Source organism: Mus caroli, unplaced genomic scaffold, assembly GCF_978045245.1.
Source record: "Mus caroli unplaced genomic scaffold, Mus_caroli_1 scaffold_8, whole genome shotgun sequence".
Lineage (NCBI taxonomy): Eukaryota > Metazoa > Chordata > Mammalia > Rodentia > Muridae > Mus > Mus caroli.
This window is the reverse complement of record NW_028227263.1, coordinates 109,740,471-109,759,788: the sequence shown is the minus strand read 5'-3', so window position 1 is coordinate 109,759,788 and position 19,318 is coordinate 109,740,471.

Genomic DNA, 19,318 nt, shown 5'->3' with positions numbered 1-19,318 from the left:
TTGAGTATGTGGGTGTGCCTGCTTGTATTTATGTAAACTGTGTGCATGCAGTGCCAGTAGAGGCCAGAAGAGAGTGATGGATCCCCTAGGACTGGAGTCATGAGTGACTGTGAGCTGCCATGTAGGTGCTGGGAATCGAGCCCAGGTCCTCCGCAAGAGCATCAAGTGTTCTTAACCACTGACACATCTGTCTAGCCCTATCTTTTCCTTTTTAAATTTGTTTTAGTGTAATTATAACAATGGATTGGTTTGGCTGTGACTTCATACATGTAGACAATATGATTCTAATTCTCATTGCCTCTCTTACCTCAAGACACCTCTCCACTATCCACTGGTCTTCCCAAATATCCCCCTTCTCTTTATATATCTTTTTTTGTTTTTAAAATCTAGATGCTGCACAGAAGCAGAAACCCTTTTTGACTTTGGCTTATTTTCCTTCAGTTCCATGCTTTTTCTTGAGCATGACATGGTTTCACTGTTCTATGAGGCTGAATATATCTAGTGTGCATGTGCGGGCCACATTTTCTTTGTCTATGAACCTGTCTATGGACCTCTAGTGTCATAGCTTGACTATTGTGAGTCACACGGTAGCAGCCATGGCTGGGCAGGTATCCCTGTGCTGGGCTCAGGCTAGCTTGATGGAGCTTTTTACTTTGAACCATTTGAAGTTGCAATTACCAGCCATGTCTACTAAGCTACAACAGCTGCACTTCCGTGTAGCTTGACCTGGAATGAATGTATGTGCCTGTATTGGTGTGAGGGAGTGCTCCTAGTCATGCAGCACTCTAACCTTTACAGTTTGAGATCTGCCCATTTAGTAGGTTCTTAAAGGGAACCTTTCACTGTGACATTTGCATATACATGCATGAAGTGCTCTTAATCCTGGCCACCTGTCTCCCTCCTCCTCCCCCTTTGCTTCTGCCTTTTCTTTTCCAACATGCCCCTTTACTCTCATGCACTTTGTCCCAGATTCCACGGACGGCAGAAAACATGCAGTGTGTGTCATTGTGAGCCTGTCTTCTTTTGTGCAGCACAATAATATTCCTTTTGCTTTATTCTCCTTTAAACACACCATTTTGTTTATCATGGTTGAGTATAACTTCATTTAGACTGCATTCTTTTCCCCCTGTTGATGGACGCCTAGCCTGGTTCCATACATTGGTAGTTGTGGCCCTTCTAATAAAATAAACATAATTGCATAGGTGCCCCTATGCTGAATTTGATTCCTTTGTGTGTTTATACCAAAGCCATATAACTGGATCACATGGAAGTTTTGTTTGTTTGTTTGTTTGTTTTTAATTTCTTGTCGATTGTCCATACTGATTTCTTTACTGGCTACTCCGACATTCTCATCAGGAGTAGAGAAAAAAAATCCCTCTACATTTTTGCCTGTGTCTTACTTTTCCTTGGTTGACAGCCATTCTGACTTGGGTGCTGTGGAATATCAATGTGGGCTGAGTTTACACTTCCCTAATGGCTGAGGTTGTTGAACACCTTGTCATGTGTTTCTTGGCCACTGCTCCTTAGTTTGAGTGCAGTCATTCAGATCTTTTCCTCGTTGTTGTTTAGTATTTTAGTTGGTTAGTTATTCTGGATAGTAACTCTCTCTTGGATAAATACTTGGGAAAAGCTTCCTCCTACTCTGGGGTGGTCACCTCACTCTACTGATTTCTTTTTAACTGTGCAAAAGGTTTGTAATATAAAAACCTGTCGCTGTGGGTTTTTTTCCCTATGCAAACAACAAACTTTCTGACAAAGAAAATAAATGATCTCCCATAAAGGCCTCAAAAGAATAAAATAAAATAGGGTTAAACCGAGCCAAGGCGAAAGATCTCTGCAATTAAAATCTGACTGTGGTGAAGAAACTGCAGAAAACACTCAGAGATAGGAAGGCCACCCATGATCACAGTCCAGATCTCCTAACCACAGAACGCTATTGTTAGGGACACACAGGTTCTTTGTGTAATCCCCCACCCCACCCCAACATCTTAAAACATTAGGTTTATACGCAAACAGGAACTCCTCATTCCACATCAACAGCTGTTACATTCATGAACATCTTATTTCATTTCTTCTCTACTTGTTTCCTCTCTGTCTCATCACAAGGATGGCAAAGTAACCCCCAGATATCAGCAGGGCAACTCAAATACCACTTATCTTCCCTCTAGGGAATCTGGGGCAAAGGACATGGAAGTGCAAGGGGGGCTCTTGGGAGTGTTGGGGAGGAAAAGGCACTATGGAAGAACGATGATGAGAGTGACCGAGGTAGATATAATCAGAGCACTCTACGCACACATACGCTAACGTTACAATGAAACACTTCCTTTGTGCAAAGATAAATTTAAAGGAGAATGTACTAATGGGCACGAAATGTGCCAATCCAGAGTCATTTCCTGATAAGCCGTGCATGTCAACACAGACACAGAGCTCCACTCCAGAGCAAACCCCAGGAAAGTATGAACAATTCGTCGTGGTCTTCAGCCCCAGAGTGTTCTTGACGGTGAAAGCGTTTACTCAGTTCTAAGGGCAGGAACAAGGAGTGAATGTTAGTAAGAATGTAATCTGTAGCTTGGTGTCCTGAACTTGTGTTCACATCCCTACGAGTTATCGCATGAGCTGATGTTGCTGGGATGAAGCCTTCGTAGATGTCTAAGTTTCCATCTAGAATACTATAGGACCTGAAGAAAGGAAAGAGGGAAGAAGGGAGGGAGGGAGAGGGGGGAAAGGAAGGGGTAGAGGGACAGAGAGAGGAGGAAGAAAGGGAGGGAGAAAAAGAGTATGAAGAGGAGGAAGAGGAGAAGAAGAGCAGAGAATGAAAGCAGAAAAGAGAAACTGTTCCAACAGCCCTGTGACTGAGCATCATAGTACAGCTACCACTGGACCCTTTCCTGAGTTCTTACCTCTCATACAGTTAAAATCTGCAGTGTGAACAGGAGCTGGGGAGGCAGGAAACTAGAAACTTTCTAAAGCTCCCTCACTGTGTGTTGGGAGTGTCATCTTTGGTGTGGGAGTATAGAGCAGACAGAACCTCCCAGTAGACCCAGCAGAAGACCTTAGGCCCATTGTGGGTATTGCTTTTCCATGTCCTCTGGAGGTAGTTCTCATTGGAGAAGTCGTTATAAAAACCCACATTCATGTTTCCCTACTGCCCGCCTGCTTCCTGCATCAGGCTGAGATACGACCGTTCTCTCTCAGCCAAGGGCAGTGAAAGTACTCTCCAAGCCCTGGGTCTTGTTATCTTGAGTTCTACCCTCTAAAACATCAACAGTCACCTGCTTCAGGTAGTTCCTTACAGTAAAACAAAACAGACTAGTATAGCTAGTGTCATACTCTTCACCTTTGACTATTTTGCTATCCAAACTGAGCCAGAACCCTGTCCCCAGAAGCACAGACATAGGCACCAATACTTAAGTGCATATTTCAAAAAGCCCAGAATCCTTCTCATTGTCATATCCAAAGTTTATATAATCTTCCTTTGAGTTTATATTTCAATAATGAGGGAACAAGCATTAAGAAGGGGGAGGGAACAGAGTGAGAGATAGACCATGGGGTAGAATCCCAAATCTGGGCTTATTTTTAGGTCATTAGGCTGTATAATTTAAGGCAGGCTCAAAAAGTCTGCTTGCTAGACAGTGTCTGTCTCATGGCTTCAGTTCAACAATTTTAACATAAACCACCATGCCCTGTAATCTGTTTTTTTTTCTTATTGTTTTTATTCAGGACCCTATTCCCAGCCTACATCCTAAACTGCAGCTTTCATCAACTTGACTTCAGCTCAGATGAGCACCTCTTCAGCTGTCAATCAATATTCTCAGCAGGTTCAGGCAGGGTGATGAGGATCAGAGTATAAGCAGCCAGAGGGGTTGCAGCCTGGAGGGGCCTCAGCCCTGTGTCCACGTGCATGGGGAGGAAGTTCTCTGTGTCTGTGCTTCCTCGTTCTAATTTACTGAGACACCTTGGAATGGGGGCTTCTGTCACAGACCGTCTTCAAGGCGCCATACAATGAGGTGAGACAACATGCATGCAGAGACCAAGCCTCCGTTGTTGTCGGTCACGGGAAGCACTTGCAGTACAGGGTGAGGTCCAGTTAGAGCCACAGACTCATCCTGGCTCTGCACTCGCAGCCTCCCAACAGACAGAAACAAAAGGATACTTGGAGGAGAAATGAGTCTTATGTCAGAGCTGCATGGTGCGCACTGGATGACACCCAAACGCTCCAAACAGTCACAGCTGAGTTTATCCTGCTAAATGAAATGGATATATACAAATAATTCTGCTAATTGGAACAGCAAATTTCCTTGTGCTTCCTATTGCTCTCTCCCTTCTCCCCACCTTGAAATATGGTGGGTGGTGAACATGTGCCTGTGGCTTCTTCAGGCGGCTCCATCTCTGTTCTCTATGGTGATTTTCACTTCGCAGGCAGCGTGCTGACCACATACGTGAGCGAGTGGATAGAACATAGCGTCTATTTTGTTTTGTATCGAAAGCCATAGTTTGTTCTGGGCTATGACTTGCCAGCTTTGAATGATGGTGTTGCGTACCATTCTAAGTACACATGAATGCAGGTTCAGACTTCTATCTCTTCCTTCAACCTGAAGGACTCCAGCAAGGAAGATTTAGAGTTTGCTTGTGTGGGCATGCATGGACCTGTGTGTGTACCTGTCTGTGTAGATGTGTTTCCTCATGAGATTATTCACAGATGCAAGTTGCATATGTTCTTCTATCTCTTTCCACATTTTTTTGAGACAGGTCTCTTACTGGACCTGGGGCTCACTGACAAGCTGGCCAGGAAACCCCCCTCCAACCCCCCAGGATATACTTATCCTCAGCCCCTGGCCTCCAGCACTGGGGCTACAAATGTGTGCCTCTGTGCCTGGCTTTGACATACAGTTGAGGATCCAAAGACAGGTTCACAAAGTTGACCATTAAGCACTCCAAACTCTGACCCATCTCCCAGCAGTTTGTTGCTGTCTTGACTTTCTCCATGAGCACTGTGGGAACCCCCATTGCATGGAGATGGTTGTAAAGACAGTGTAGGACTTCCCTCTTTCTGTAGTATTGGGCACTGTAAGTATTGTGGAGGCCTAATGGTGGCACCATCATCATTAATTGTGCTACCCAAGAGGCACAACCAGGTGGGGAAGTTCACTTACAGAGACATGGTAACAGGATTGAAGTGTCCCCTATAGGAGAACCTTTACAATATTGAGTAAGGGAATTCCAGGTCAAAAGGAAGCAAGGAATAAATTAACCTTAGGTATGAACCTTGCTGTGAAGGCTGACCTCTGAGACCAGCTCTCATCTGTAGACAGTCTTGGGCTACATAGGAGGTCCTTGTTTCTTCCACCCTAGTAAGACTCTAACACTAAAAAAGAGAGAGAAAAGGAGAGAGAAGAAAGGAAAGAGATCCCCGAATAAAGTCAGGGGTCAGAAAGTGGGTGACTTTATCATTAGCCTACTTCCTGATAAATAAATTCAAATTCCTTAGGCCAAGTTTGATCTTTGCTGGCAGGATTTCTTCTTCTTCTTCTTCTTCTTCTTCTTCTTCTTCTTCTTCTTCTTCTTCTTCTTCTTCTTCTTCTTCTTCTTCTTCTTCTTCTTCTTCTTCTCCTCCTCCTCCTCCTCCTCCTCCTCCTTCTTCTTCTTTTTCTTCCTCTTCCTCTTCCTCTTCCTCTTCCTCTTCCTCTTCTCCTGTTCCTCCTCCTTCTCCTTCTTTCTCTTCTTATCTTTTCCTGTTTGCATGTGATTAGTAGTAACCAACAGCAGCTAACCAACCACTCGGAGCCCCTAGCATTTATACATCCTCTGAAAAGTCCTCAGGATTCCAAAAGCCACACAATCACAGAAGCCATCTGCAGCTGGAGAAATCCCACCCCTGCTAGAGCACAAGACAAACCCTGGTGAGCTGCTGTGGACAGTCTAAGGTAGCCACATATCCCACACCTGGCATCAAAACAGAAAAAGATTTTGTGTCTTTAAAAAGGAATCCAAACCTCAGACTTGTTACTACACTGACCTGACTGGAAAAATCCAGCTTCGTGGGGATAGGGCTTCTGGGGAAAGCACTGGATTCCTCTTCTACTCATCAAGAGCACAAGAGAAAATGGCATAGCCAGTCCAACTGTTCCAAAGTGCATAGTATACATTGTGCACAATACTGTCCCCAGAATCTTCTACATAGGCTAGTAGTGTTCGATGATATTCAGGACCCCATTTATTTTTGTTTATATGCATCATTGGGGTGAAATGGGTATGTGCACATGACCAGAGGAGGACAATGGATTTTTCAGAGCTTGAGTTACAGGTTGTTGTGAACCTTCAGATGTGGGTGCTAAGAACTGAACTTACACATGTGGAAGAGCAGTGAGTGTTCTTACCTGCTGATTCCCCAGTCCCCATAATTCCCATTGATAAGTGATTAATACATTCCAATGCATCTGGTCTGCATGTGGTCAATCAGAACTCCATGGGTTGGTAGGTTAAGTAATGCTGGACATTGCTGTTGCTCTGCCTAGTCATACCTTAACCATTTGCCTAATGATCCAGTCTTTAGGATAGTCACTGTGGGTCCTTGTTAGCAGGAAAACATGGAGCTGAGCTCTGAAACAGTGTCCTTGGCTGCAGATCCTTGGTAGTGTGTTCAAGTCTAGAGACACTGGAAGGATATTTTGTGGAAGGTCACCTAGCTCTTTCATCTGTATGATGACTTCTTCCTACTGCAGACCAAAGCGCAAACCAAGACTTCCCATGAGGCCCATGTGCTCATGATCACCAGATAAGCATGTCCAACATTAGATACTGGCATTCTACTTTAGTAAAATTGAAGGTGATGCAGCATAGGCTCTCCCCCACAGTGCTTTACGATCTACAGCAAACTTAGAGGCATGTGTGCCTCTTCTAATTGCCCTGCTTCTCTCATCTATAGAAATTGAATTATGGTTTTATTCTAAGTACTGAGGGTTGAGAGAGGGGTAATGGAATTTCCTACTATCACGGAGAGAAATTGGGACAACCTGAGGCAAGAACCAGAAGACTAAGTTCAAGACCAGTGCATTTTCTGTTGCTGTGTTGGGGCTGGAACCCAGGACTTGGGCCTGCTGGGCAAGTGCTCTACCACTAAGCCACACCTCCAGCCCCTCACTGGGGGATTCTAGGCAGGGGCTCTACCACTAAGTCACACCTCCAGGCCCTCACTGGAGGATTCTAGGCAGGGGCTCTAACACTGAGACACACCCCCAGCCCCTCACTGGGGGATTCTAGGCAGGGGCTCTACCACTGAGCCACGCCCCCAGCCCCTCACTGGGGGATTCTAGGCAGGGGCTCTACCACTAAGTCACACCTCCAGTCCCTCACTGGAGGATTCTAGGCAGGGGCTCTAACACTGAGACACACCCCCAGCCCCTCACTGGGGGATTCTAGGCAGGGGCTCTACCACTGAGCCACGCCCCCAGCCCCTCACTGGGGGATTCTAGGCAGGGGCTCTACCACTGAGCCACGCCCCCAGCCCCTCACTGGGGGATTCTAGGCAGGGGCTCTACCACTAAGTCACACCTCCAGTCCCTCACTGGAGGATTCTAGGCAGGTGCTCTACCACTGAGCCACGCCCCCAGCCCCTCCCTGGGGGATTCTAGGCAGGGGCTCTACCACTGAGCCACGCCCCCAGCCCCTCACTGGGGGATTCTAGGCAGGGGCTCTGCCACTGAGCCACGCCCCCAGCCCCTCACTGGGGGATTCTAGGCAGGGGCTCTACCACTGAGCCACGCCCCCAGCCCCTCACTGGGGGATTCTAGGCAGGGGCTCTACCACTGAGCCACGCCCCCAGCCCCTCACTGGGGGATTCAGGGCAGGTGCTCTACCACTGAGCCACGCCCCCAGCCCCTCACTGGGGGATTCTAGGCAGAAGCTCTACCACTGAGCCACGCCCCCAGCCCCTCACTGGGGGATTCTAGGCAGGGGCTCTACCACTGAGCCACGCCCCCAGCCCCTCCCTGGGGGAGTCTAAGCAAGCACTTGACCAGTGAGTAGCATTCCTGAAAGTCAGTGCAGTTTTCCTATTCCAGTGCCCTTTGAGGTTAAGTGAGTACTTTCTCAGAAGCGTATTCTTTCTTCAGTTCTCAGATGTCAGGGAGATTGTAAGGAAGGTGAGAGAGAAGCAAACTTGCCTTTGCTGGCAATGTACTGCTCTGTGAGCCCAGTGCTTAGGGACAGCCATCATTAGGCTCACTCATGTTATCAGAGTTTAGAAGGCCTCTAGGCAGCCGCATGGTATATGAGAAAGGAAACTCGGCCCTGGAGTTGGATGGTTCTTTTGTATTTGTTACATACAACCATTTAGACGGATGTGTAGTGCTTCAATGTTCCAAGACTTCACAGTGCACTGCGGACTCTGCAAGGTGTGAATATTGAGGGTGTAGAAGCCTGGGTGGGATTTTGTACCGGGTTTGTCCCCACACAGCTGTGTTTGCAGAGCCCAGCTCTCCCTCTCACAAGGCTCTGTAAAATAGTCTTTGTTTCCTTTATCCCCAGGAAAGCAAAGCTAAATGTTAAGGCCGGGCTGGCCACAGGGTGGAGGGATCCATGTGCACACTTGATACAGGCTTTTCCGGCTGTTTTCTGCTGAGTCAGCACTCCAAGGACGCCTCCTAAAGCTGTGCCCTTTCCTGGAGGCACAGAGAGACTAGGAGCTAGCATTCTTTTGAATACGTGAGTTGTGTCAATCTGATTTCCTGCCCCAGGAATAGGAAGTAAAAAAACACAAAAATTTGCTGAGTGTATAGAATGTTCCAAGGGAGAATTGTGAGGTAGAATAGATTAGAAAGCAGTTTTGAGTGCTAATTATAATTGAAATCACCGACTTCAAGGGACTAGGGACAGGTCCCCGAAGATTTCTGAGATGGAGAAAGAGACCATATAAGAATGGGGAAGAGGCAACATGCATGGTTTACCGCAACAGGGAGAGTGAGTCAAGAGCAAGTGAAGGGCAGACTATGAATGAACAGTTAGCACAGGAACCACCTTGGTTTGACTTATATTCTGCTACAAAGAATCAGTCGTGATGCTGACTTGGTTTGAGTCCATGTGAGCCTACTGGTCTACCCAGTGGGAAGAATGTAGAGAACCTGGAAGGGGCCAGAGGCATTTTCACTGGGAAGAATTTGAGGATCCTTGGAAGTGTTAGATGGGACCTGTGAACTAAAGGTGGTTCCTTCGCCCTCTTGTCTGCTTGCAACATGTGGTACATCTTTCAGATACATCTTTCTCAGGAGAGGTGGTAGCGCCTATGATTGGGCTCTGGGTCAACAAATGTGGAAGACTTGTTTAGATTCCTTCCTTTTATCAGAGTAGAGCCTGCTAGGAGCTGCACTACAAAGGAAAGAGGAAAGCAATAAACTTCAGCCATGAACATGCCAATAGCCAAGGTGACCTGGAGAGTTGGGACCAAGGCAAGCCACTAGGAAGATGAGTTCAGAAAGAAGAAAGCTATGAAGGCAAAGATCAGACCAAGTAATGTTCACAAGAATAATGTTAGTCACATTGAACAATGAACACAATTCATTTTATACCTTGGTTGTTTGGCTTCAAATTGGTTCTCTTAAATCGACATCGTATTACCTCTAGGTCTAAAGAAAGGAGGTCAGGGGTCAGGTATAATGAGAATAACAGCAAGCAAAATAGTTATGGCTAATGTTTTCTGGACATCATTTACACAACGGGGAAATTTGGAAGGAGAACATGCAGTCATCACAGCAACAGGCCTACTATGCTACAGTCACTTAATGATAAAATTGATTACCAGGCAATGAAACTGAGGCAAGAATACAGTGAGGAAAGGAGGAAAGGAGGGAAGGGGAGGAGAAGAGAGGAATTGGGGAGGACAAAGGAAGGAAGTAGAAAGAGAAAAGGGCAGATTAAGTACTTAACAATGGTCATAACGGATAATAAAGAGTGAGAAAATTCAAACCCAGGCAGTCTGAATCCTCCGAGTGCACACCTATCTCAGAATGGCAACAGCCTAAGGCTACCAGTAATGTTTGGCTTTAGTAGCCTAGGAGACCAGGATCCCTCCTAAGTCAATCTCCTACTGCTCCTATAAGATGAATGGATCCGAGCCGAGCTCCCAGCATCTCCTGCTGGAACTTCAAGTTCCATGCTCTTGTAGACCCCTCTCTTGTGTTGTCTGGCACTTTCTCTGACATTGGGGAAGCCCTCATGATGATGTGAACTTGAGGCTCCTATCTCAACAGCACTCAACCACTCTATGGGATTTTTGTTATTCTGTTAAAGGCCATAGACTTTGTCCAACATGAAGGTGCCATTGAAGCCTTAAATTAGGTCATTTCTTCTGGCAAAGCAGAGGGCAGTGTCCTAAAGTGTGGGTGGGTCTCCTTTGTTCTCTGAATAAGATGACATTGGTTCAAATTTACATAATCCTTGATGGCCCCTGCTTCTTCCCACTGGCCCATTGCCAAAACTGAGGCCACAGCTGTTAGGTGTGAGCATGCCACCTGTACCATGAAGCATTTTCTTCCAGAGTCTTAACAATGCCCAGCATTGCCAGTTCTCATTCAGGACCTCCCAATGTCTCCATAACCCTTCAGGAACCTGCCTCTGCCTGGCCTCTCAGAAGACACTGGAAGTGTGGCCTCTCAGATCCTCAGCATCTGCTTTTTGCTCTTCACATGCACCCACAAAAAGACAGACATCAGTCTGGATCACTTCTTGAAGTTCCTCCCAGCAGAGAGGGAACAGAATAGCAGGAAAGGATGCGTACTTGACAGGGTTCCTCCTAGCCACTGCACTGCAGATCCAGTGCACTGATATCCTATTCACAACAGCCAGACGAACGGATGGGGAGAATGTGGAAAGCATGGGCAACACAAAGAAGAACAAAATTCTATCATTTGAGGGAAAACAGATGAAACTGGAGATCAACCATCATGTTAGGTCATGCTAAGCCAGAAATATTTTGTTTTCCCATGTGTGTGTGTGTGTGTGTGTGTGTGTGTGTGAGAGAGAGATATGAATGTATGTGATATGTGTAAGTGCATGTGTGTGATGTATATAAATATATGATAAGTGTAAGTGTATGATGTGTATGTCATATGTATAAGTGTGTATTTAAGGCACAAGTGTATGTGATATGTGTAAGTATGTGTGTGATGTGTATAAGTGTGTGCATGTGTAAGTGTGTGTGTGGCACGAGTGTATGTGATATATAAGTGTGTGCCATGTGTTTCATACATGTAAGTGTGTGTGCGTGTGTGTGTGCATGACATGAAAGTAGGGAAGTAGAAGGGAGATGCTTTAGGAAAAGGAAAGGGAATCGTAAGACACAGCTGAAGGGACATGAGAATGGGGGAACACAGTCAACGTGCATGAAGCACTTAAGAGGAAAATTTCTGAGGAGACCCATCACTTCATACGTGAACATATGTTAACAAACCCTTCAGAAACAAAGCCAGTACTGTAGTGAATGGGGTTCTGTTTTTATAATTCTTCCCTCTGGTATAGAAGCTTCCTCTCAACCTTGGGTCTCTAAGATGCCCACTCGGCAAATGCTGTACCCACCCAGTGAACTGACAAATGACTACAGCTGTGGCCATGGTTGAGTGCAGTGAAAGCCAGGTAACATGGCAGAGTCTACCACAGACACGGCACAAAACATACCATGATACATATATCACATATATTGCATGGTGTATATCACATATAACACACACACACACACACACACACACACGCACGCGCGATGACTTTTTTATTAGTTCTTTAGGGATTTGGTACCATGTGTCCTGAATATATTCATCACCTCCCCCAGTTCCTTCCTTCCCCCTCCCCCCTTCCCTACTCACCCAATTTTGTGTGCCCCCTTCCCTTTGAACCCCTCAAACCCAATTTGTGTTACTCATGTACCTTTGGATGGGTGGAGAATCCCTGGAGCATGGTCTATCTACCTTAAAGAAATTTCCTTTCTCAGAAGCTATCAGCAGCCAACAGCTGCAGTGGCCTGTCTCAGTGTAACCAACCTAGAGATGAGAGAAGGTGGAGAGCTGCCTCTTGGATTCTTTACATTCCTCTCTCCTCTTTTAAGGAAAGAAAAAGGGAAAAGAGCTTACATAATCCTGTTGTCTTTGTCCCCAAGCAACAAAAAGGCAGATGACACCCTCTGCCTGAAGTGTGACTTGGGACCCACCTGGTGTCCCCCGTGGTAAGGAGGCTCCATGACCTTGCTGGATTGGTACTTCCTGGCAATCTCCCAGCCCTGGAACTCTCTACAACCCTAAATAACCCCGCGCCTGCGCCATCTGACACGGAGAGCATTTCCCAGATGAATTACCCATGCACAGATAATCAAATAAATCTTTGTCTTGCTACCTGCAGTCAGGATGCCCTGCAAAGTTACACAGGTCACAGCACAGATCAAATTAAGGCCCAGAAGCATGGGCGGCAGGGACAGCTCAGGCCCGGGTCTCTACCACCACAAGCACAAGCACAGCCTATTCTTCCAGCCATCCTGTGGCTTTGAGGGACATGTTATTGATTGGCAATTCCACTACCCAGGTGAGTGCCAAGGCAAAGCATCCAGGTGGAGCGGGGGTGGAGAAACCAGGAGATGAGCCAGCTTCCCCTGCGACATGAAAAATTTTACTTACCCCAAACCTGCTCCCTAGCTAAGGGCAAAATTGAATCGAGTACTGCCCAGAGTCTACTCCACCCCCTAAGATAGCAGGGGCTGCCTCTCTCCTGACAGAGAGTACGATCACAAATCCAGAGCCAGATGGCTGCTTTATGTTTCTTTTTTTCTTTCTTTCTTCTTCTTCTTTTTTTTCCCCTGCAATACTAAAGCCACCATAAAAAAGCAAAGTTGAACAGACAAAGCTAATAATATAATCATTCAAAACACCTGCAAACAGCGCAGATGGGCAATTTCTGTCTGCGGAGCCACCAGCGAAAGACGCCTCCCCATATGGGCAGTTCCAGAAGTCGCTTTGCCCAGCTCTGTCCCTTACCTTAAGAAAACCTGCACACAACATATGCACGCTTTTTATAGTCAAGCTAGAGACCGATGGCTGATTATTTATGTCCTTCTGCCAGGCTTAGAGCCTCACACTCTGCAAGGGATCTGTCTACCTCAGCTCCCCAGGTGCAGAAAGACCCAGGGGAAAGGCAAGGACCAGGGTGGTATCTGAACTCAGGAGTCTGAGCACAAGCAATGGCTATTATCTGAGAATGGCTCCACCCCCATCCCATCACCTCCCTGCATCCTTGAAATAAACAACCTCCCAAAGCCAACAGCCCTGTCTTTTGAAAGCACAAAAAAACTGAAGAGAGAGAGGGAGGGAGGGAGAAATAGAGAGAGAGAGAGAGAGAGAAAGAGAGAGAGAGAGAGAGAGAGAGAATCCTATGGAAAGCTAGCTTCCTTGTGAGACTCATGAGCTTCTTGCTCCACATTTCCCAGCCACCTGCAATGCTACTCAATTCCAAAGAAGAAACAGGGGCTGGGGGCCTTCTGCAGCAGGCGAGCCTTAGATAAGGCTCTGCAGGGTCAGCCTTGGGAATCCAGCCAGGCCTTCACATCCACCCCTGTTACAAAAAGAGAGACAGTCTGGGAGAGGAAATTTCCCAAGAAGCCAGAGGCCTGGCTGACCTCCCAATATGCACCTGTGCATCATGAGCTTGGGACTTTCTCAGTGCCCTGCCCATCATTGGTTGTTTCTGGGCCTCGTGGTGTGTGGTTCCCTGTGTGTGAGTGTAAATGGATGGATGGGTGAATGAGGGCTGAAGGGAAATCTTAGCTGCCCATCAGGGAACAGCAGTTAAATGATGTCTTCTTCCAGACCATCGGGGCTACATGGCCCTCTGTGTAATCACCATGGAATGTAAAGATGGGTCAGACCGAGAGTGTCCTGCCCACCAGGAGAAACATTTGAATAGCACAAGACAGAGTAGCACTCAAGGAGAAGAAGGCCAGAGCCCAGTTGAAAACAGAGAAGGCTACCCAGAGAGGGGCTTTGCAGATTTATGTTGCTACGTGTATGTGGGCTGATCCCCTTCTCTTCATTGTCACCTCTGTCAGGAAGTCCATGACATTACCTCCCTCAGATGCCATCATCTTTCCTGAACCCACTTTTTGTACTGCAAGCCGGCAGAACCAGAGCACCCCTTATTTAGTATTAACCGGTAACTTCCCAGGGTCCTTGACAATGCTATCAAATCCTTTTGATGAAGGAGAGGTTAAGACATTTGGGGGCAGTAACCACATGAGCACATGCTAGGAATGTTCCTGAGAAGAGCATTCATGAGCTCACACTGTAGTCTGGAATAAAGAAATGCTTATACTCGGCTAGTTTGTTGATTTAACAGTACTGTCAAAGATAGAGCTTTCTGTTCCCCACGCTGGCCACATCAGAGCTGGCTTTTCCCTCTAGGCTGGGCCTCCTGGATGGAAGTTGTCTGTAGAAAATCCAAGGATTCTCTTTGTATTCAGCTGTGCTCAAAGCTCCTCCCCCTTCCCACCTCACTGCCCCCCCCCCGCCCACTTTTGTTCCTTCTTTAAACCTAGAAAATGCTTCTGGGTTTCTCTCTGCCCAGTCCTGCCCTGTTATAAGCAGACTTCCCTTGCATATGTTTGGTTAGCAGGATGTCCCTTGACTTTTATCCAAAGGAGCCCAGCAAGGAGGATAGACGTCCATTGTTCAGGCTAAAGGAAAAGGAGTCTCCTGGGATTAGGCTGGAGTCCAAGTCTTTCACAGTCCTAATACCATGTTTAGTGTGGGGGCGGGGGGGGGGAATCAAGATTCTGAAGATCTCCTGGTAGGTGCCATAATGTCTGCTCCACGGACTCCAGCATCTGTCAGGTATCCACTGCCTATCTCTCTGTGATCCATGGGCAGGCAGCCTACCCTGCCACGGACCCACAAGTTAAGGTGAAGGTGAGCATCTATAGCAGTGACTTTTGTTTAGCTGTGACCAAAACCCTTAAGAGAGGTTAAAGGAGGAGCACTTTATCTCAGCTCATGGTTTCAGAGGGTTCCTTCCTAGTCGCTTGCTTGACCCATGGACTTGGGATGACATCAAAGTCGTGGGAAGTTTGTGGTGGTGGCTATTCTTCTTCTTGTACAAGACACAGTGTGAAAGGACACACGGGAAAAGACCAGGAACAGTAGTTCCCAAAGGCCCACTCCCAATGAACTGCTTTCTCTTGATCGGCTATACCTTCCAAGTTCCTCGAATCCTCCTAGAGCATCGAGAGCTGAGGTTCAAGCACACAGTTCATAATGCAAATGTGAGGAAAAGCCTCTCCATTATGTAGAGTCATCAAGACAGGGCCTGTATCTCTAGAGTGGTGGCTAGAATTCAAGAAGCATTGAAGAATGATTGCCAATTATCTAAATGTGTGTGTGTGTGTGTGTGAATTTGCTTTTCTGTTTTTATTTTTTTAATATGACTAGTTAAAAAGATATTGTTTGGGGGATAAAATGTATGCATTTTGTAACGCATAGCAATTAAATGTCTGATGTGATGAGTTTTGACAACTATAGCTAATATTCACACCCAGGAAAATTCGGGTTGCTCCCGTTACTCTTGTCTAGCAAACTCCTTTCTGTACCCTTCCAGCCAGTGGCCACTCTGCAGGCAGCCACTGCTGTGATTTCTGTCATCAAAGATTAGCTTCGCTTTTTCTAGCACTGATTTAAATGGAATAACACGATATTCACTAATTGTTAGCTTTTTTTCACTTAAAGTAATAATATTTGTTGAGATTTGTCTATGTAGCTTGTCACTTGCTATCTTATTTTGAAATCAGTAGATGAGATGGCATTGCATAAGTGTAGAAAATTACTTTGTTTCCTTCTTGATGGATTTTTAGGTTGCCTCCTGTTTGGAGCAATTGTAAGTATTTCTGCTAGAAATAGTTTAGATCGGAATCCCTCGGTCTTTTGATGTGTAAACAATTATCTTTATGAGATGAAGTGTTTTCTAAGTAGCCTACTGTTGTGGCTTCTGCCAGCAATGTACAAGAGATAGTTTCTAGGCTTCCTGCCCTACATCTGGTATCCTCTGAATGTTGATGTTAGCCGTTCCACATGCTAGGGCATTAGATGCTGTTATGACATTTACTTGAATTTTATCAGTGGTTACTGACATTGTAACCTTTGTTAACTGTATATTTCTGTGTAACATGTATGTCCACGTCCTTTGCCTTGGTTGTCACCTTTGATTAATATAATTAGTGGCACTATGACTTGTCACCCATACCACATGGATAGTTAGGAATAATACATATAATGCAGTTACTACCAGGATGGTATGCATTCTTTATGCATTCATTATATATGCAGTTCCATTGGCATAATATAGTCATATAAATATATGACTGTCTTCCCACACATGAGTCAGTTATCAGAGGTCATGTTTTCTTCTAGAAAATGCTTCTCTTCGTTACATTTTCAGTTTTAAAGGTGAGTTTCCAAGGCATCTCCATTGCTTGCTCAAGTAGAACTGTAGGTTTCATGTTTAAGTCTACACAAAATCTGTAATGAAAGGGATGTAGTACACACCTCTAATCCTAGCATACAGGAGGCAGAGGCAGGAGGATTACTTTGAGTTTGAGGCCAGATGGTCTACATAGTGAGTTTCAGGACAGCCAGTGTGTGACAATAGTTAGACCCTGTCTCAAAACAAACAAACATTATTACATTTGTGTTTATTTTTCCAGTCCTAACACTGTGTGTGAGTTCTGCTTGTCTTGGTCGTTCTTGTCAGGGTTTTCTCTGTTTTAGTCAGAGAAGAGAGGAAAATGAAGGAAGGAGGGAAGAAAGGGAGGGGTGAGGAAGGGAGGAGAAGGGAGGGGTAGAAGGGAAGAAAGGAAGGAATAAAGGAAGGGAGTGAGGAAGGGAGGGGAAGGAAGAGAGGAAGAAGGGAAGGAAGGAAGGGAGGGAGAGAAAAAGGAGGGGAGGGAGGGAGGGAGGGAGGGAGGGAGGGAGGGAGGGAGGGAGGGAGGGAGGGAGGGAGGGAGGGAGAAAGAAAGAAAAAGAGGAAAGAGAATCATAGGAGGGACACATGATCTGGTTTCTTCATTGGGTCTTTATCTTCACTTTTCTCCCTTTCCCGTTTTCTGTATTCCTTTCATGTTCGATATTACTTTATTTACTCTGTCCATTTTATCTTTTTCAATATGGGGCTTATTTCTTAATTTTTAGGGGTTTTTCTCTGTCGCAGTTGTGTGAATGTGTGGTGGTGGGGTGTGCATATATATAATTTAGAAACAAATTTTATCTCAATTACAGGATAACATTTTTAATTAAATCTTATTTTTATGACTGGTTTTTAAACAGATTGCTTTATAGTTTAAAAAAAAAAACTTTATGGGAATGAAGACCAGAGCATGTTTTGAGATATCTTCTAAGACTGAAACAGGGTCATTTTGGTTCTTTTTCACATATGCTCACAGCCTTGTGCTTTCTGGAATGGTTGGCTCTGGGGTCCTTTGTATATTTGCCTAGTGAGAAAGCATCCCTTGCAATGAAATAATTAAATCATTTTTGTCTTTCATTTCTTTGTCAGCACTGACTATTGCTTTCAGTATCAAACTCCTGTGAAACTCTTTTTACGTATTTTTTTTTTTTCGTTACTAAATTCCTGCTGCCTCGCCAGAGAACCCGACGGCACCTCTGGCTCACTGGAAGTTATGTTTAAGCACTTGTGGTTGTTTAAGTGAATAGATTTACACATGTAGTCCCTGGTCAGTGACTCTGTTTAGTGAGGTCATGGAACCTTTAAGAGATGGAGCCTTGCTGAAAGGAGTGATATCCTGGGCTGGGCTCTGGGGTTTATATCTTCACCCCAGTTCCAGTTCCAGCCACTTTCTATCATACCTCCCATTGTGGTGGTTTTAATGAGAATGCCCCCCAAAAGTCTCTTGATTCCCTAGCTGGAAACTGGGGAAGATTAGACTTTGCTAGAGGAGATGTGCCTCTTGGGGGAGGGGTAGGTGGTTTTGAGATTTCAAAAGACTATCCCTACTTTGAGGGCCAATTAAATGTTGTTAACTAAACTTGTAATTTTGTCTATCAATGTGGTAGAGATGATAGATAAATAGACAATGGCTAGATAGATAAATGATAGGATATAGACGGATAAAGAGAGAGAGAGAGACAGACAGACAGAGAAACAGACAGACAGACAAGGTCTCTGCTTTCTGTTTTACAATCTGCTGTGTGAGCTCTCAGCTGCTGCTCCAGGCACCTGCTTCCTGCTCCCTCTGCTCTTCTATCATGGTCTCAAGCCCAAGGAACAGTAAAATCCAAATAAGCTCTTTTTTTGTTTGTTTGTTTTGTTTTTGTTTATTTATTTTTTTATTATATCTTTTCCTCAATTACATTTCCAAATAAGCTCTTTTATATGTTTCCTTGTTCATGGTTTTGACCACAGTCATAGAAAGGTGACTAAGACATTCACCATATGGATTCTCCCTTTGGACCCATCAGCCAATATAAATCCTTTCTTCCATAAGTAGCTTTTGGTCAGTGTTTGATCCCAGCAACAGAAAGTAACCAATACAATCACTCTCCAGGCAGTCGGGATGTAGGGCACAGGATCAGCTGGCTCATTCAAAGGCGACTAGATGAGAACTTGTATGATCCACCCTGGGCCAGCTTTCGTGTCTCTACACATGGTTTGAATGTAAATATCTAGGCAGCCTTGTGATTGACTGACAGCTTTCTGGCTAGTTCAGCAAGCATGTTGCACATAGCAGGTGTGTGTGTGTGTGTGTGTGTGTGTGTGTGTGTGTGTGTGCATTGGGGGCAGTGAGTTAGTAAATTTAAGACAGAGAAGAGTGTGCACAGGTAGAAGACGCCTACACTTGACAAGATCTGTGATTTTTGTTTGGTTTCTGTTGTGTTTTGTAGTTGCCGTGGTGGTATTTGTGTGTGTGTTTGCAACAGTCTCACTACATAACTCAGACTGGCTTATAATTCATGACCTTCCTACCTCATTATCCCAAGCTCTGAGATCAAAGGTATGTACCACCACATCTGGGGTGGCCTGGGCCATTAATGTCACCCTGGCATTTGACAACAACATTTCAATTTTCCCTTAGAGTGAAAATTCTCCTACCCTTGGTTCCTGTGACTGAGGTAGACTGGTGTTATTTCTTCATTGTAAAAATAGGCATGTGGCCTTACCCTGCCCCATCAGACCACTGGCCCCTTTTATAATTATTGGAACTTGAAGAGTACAGGATTTGAGCCATCCCTAGGAGATTCAACACTGGCCTGTTAGAACTCTTGAGAAAGGTGTTCATTCTGTTGGG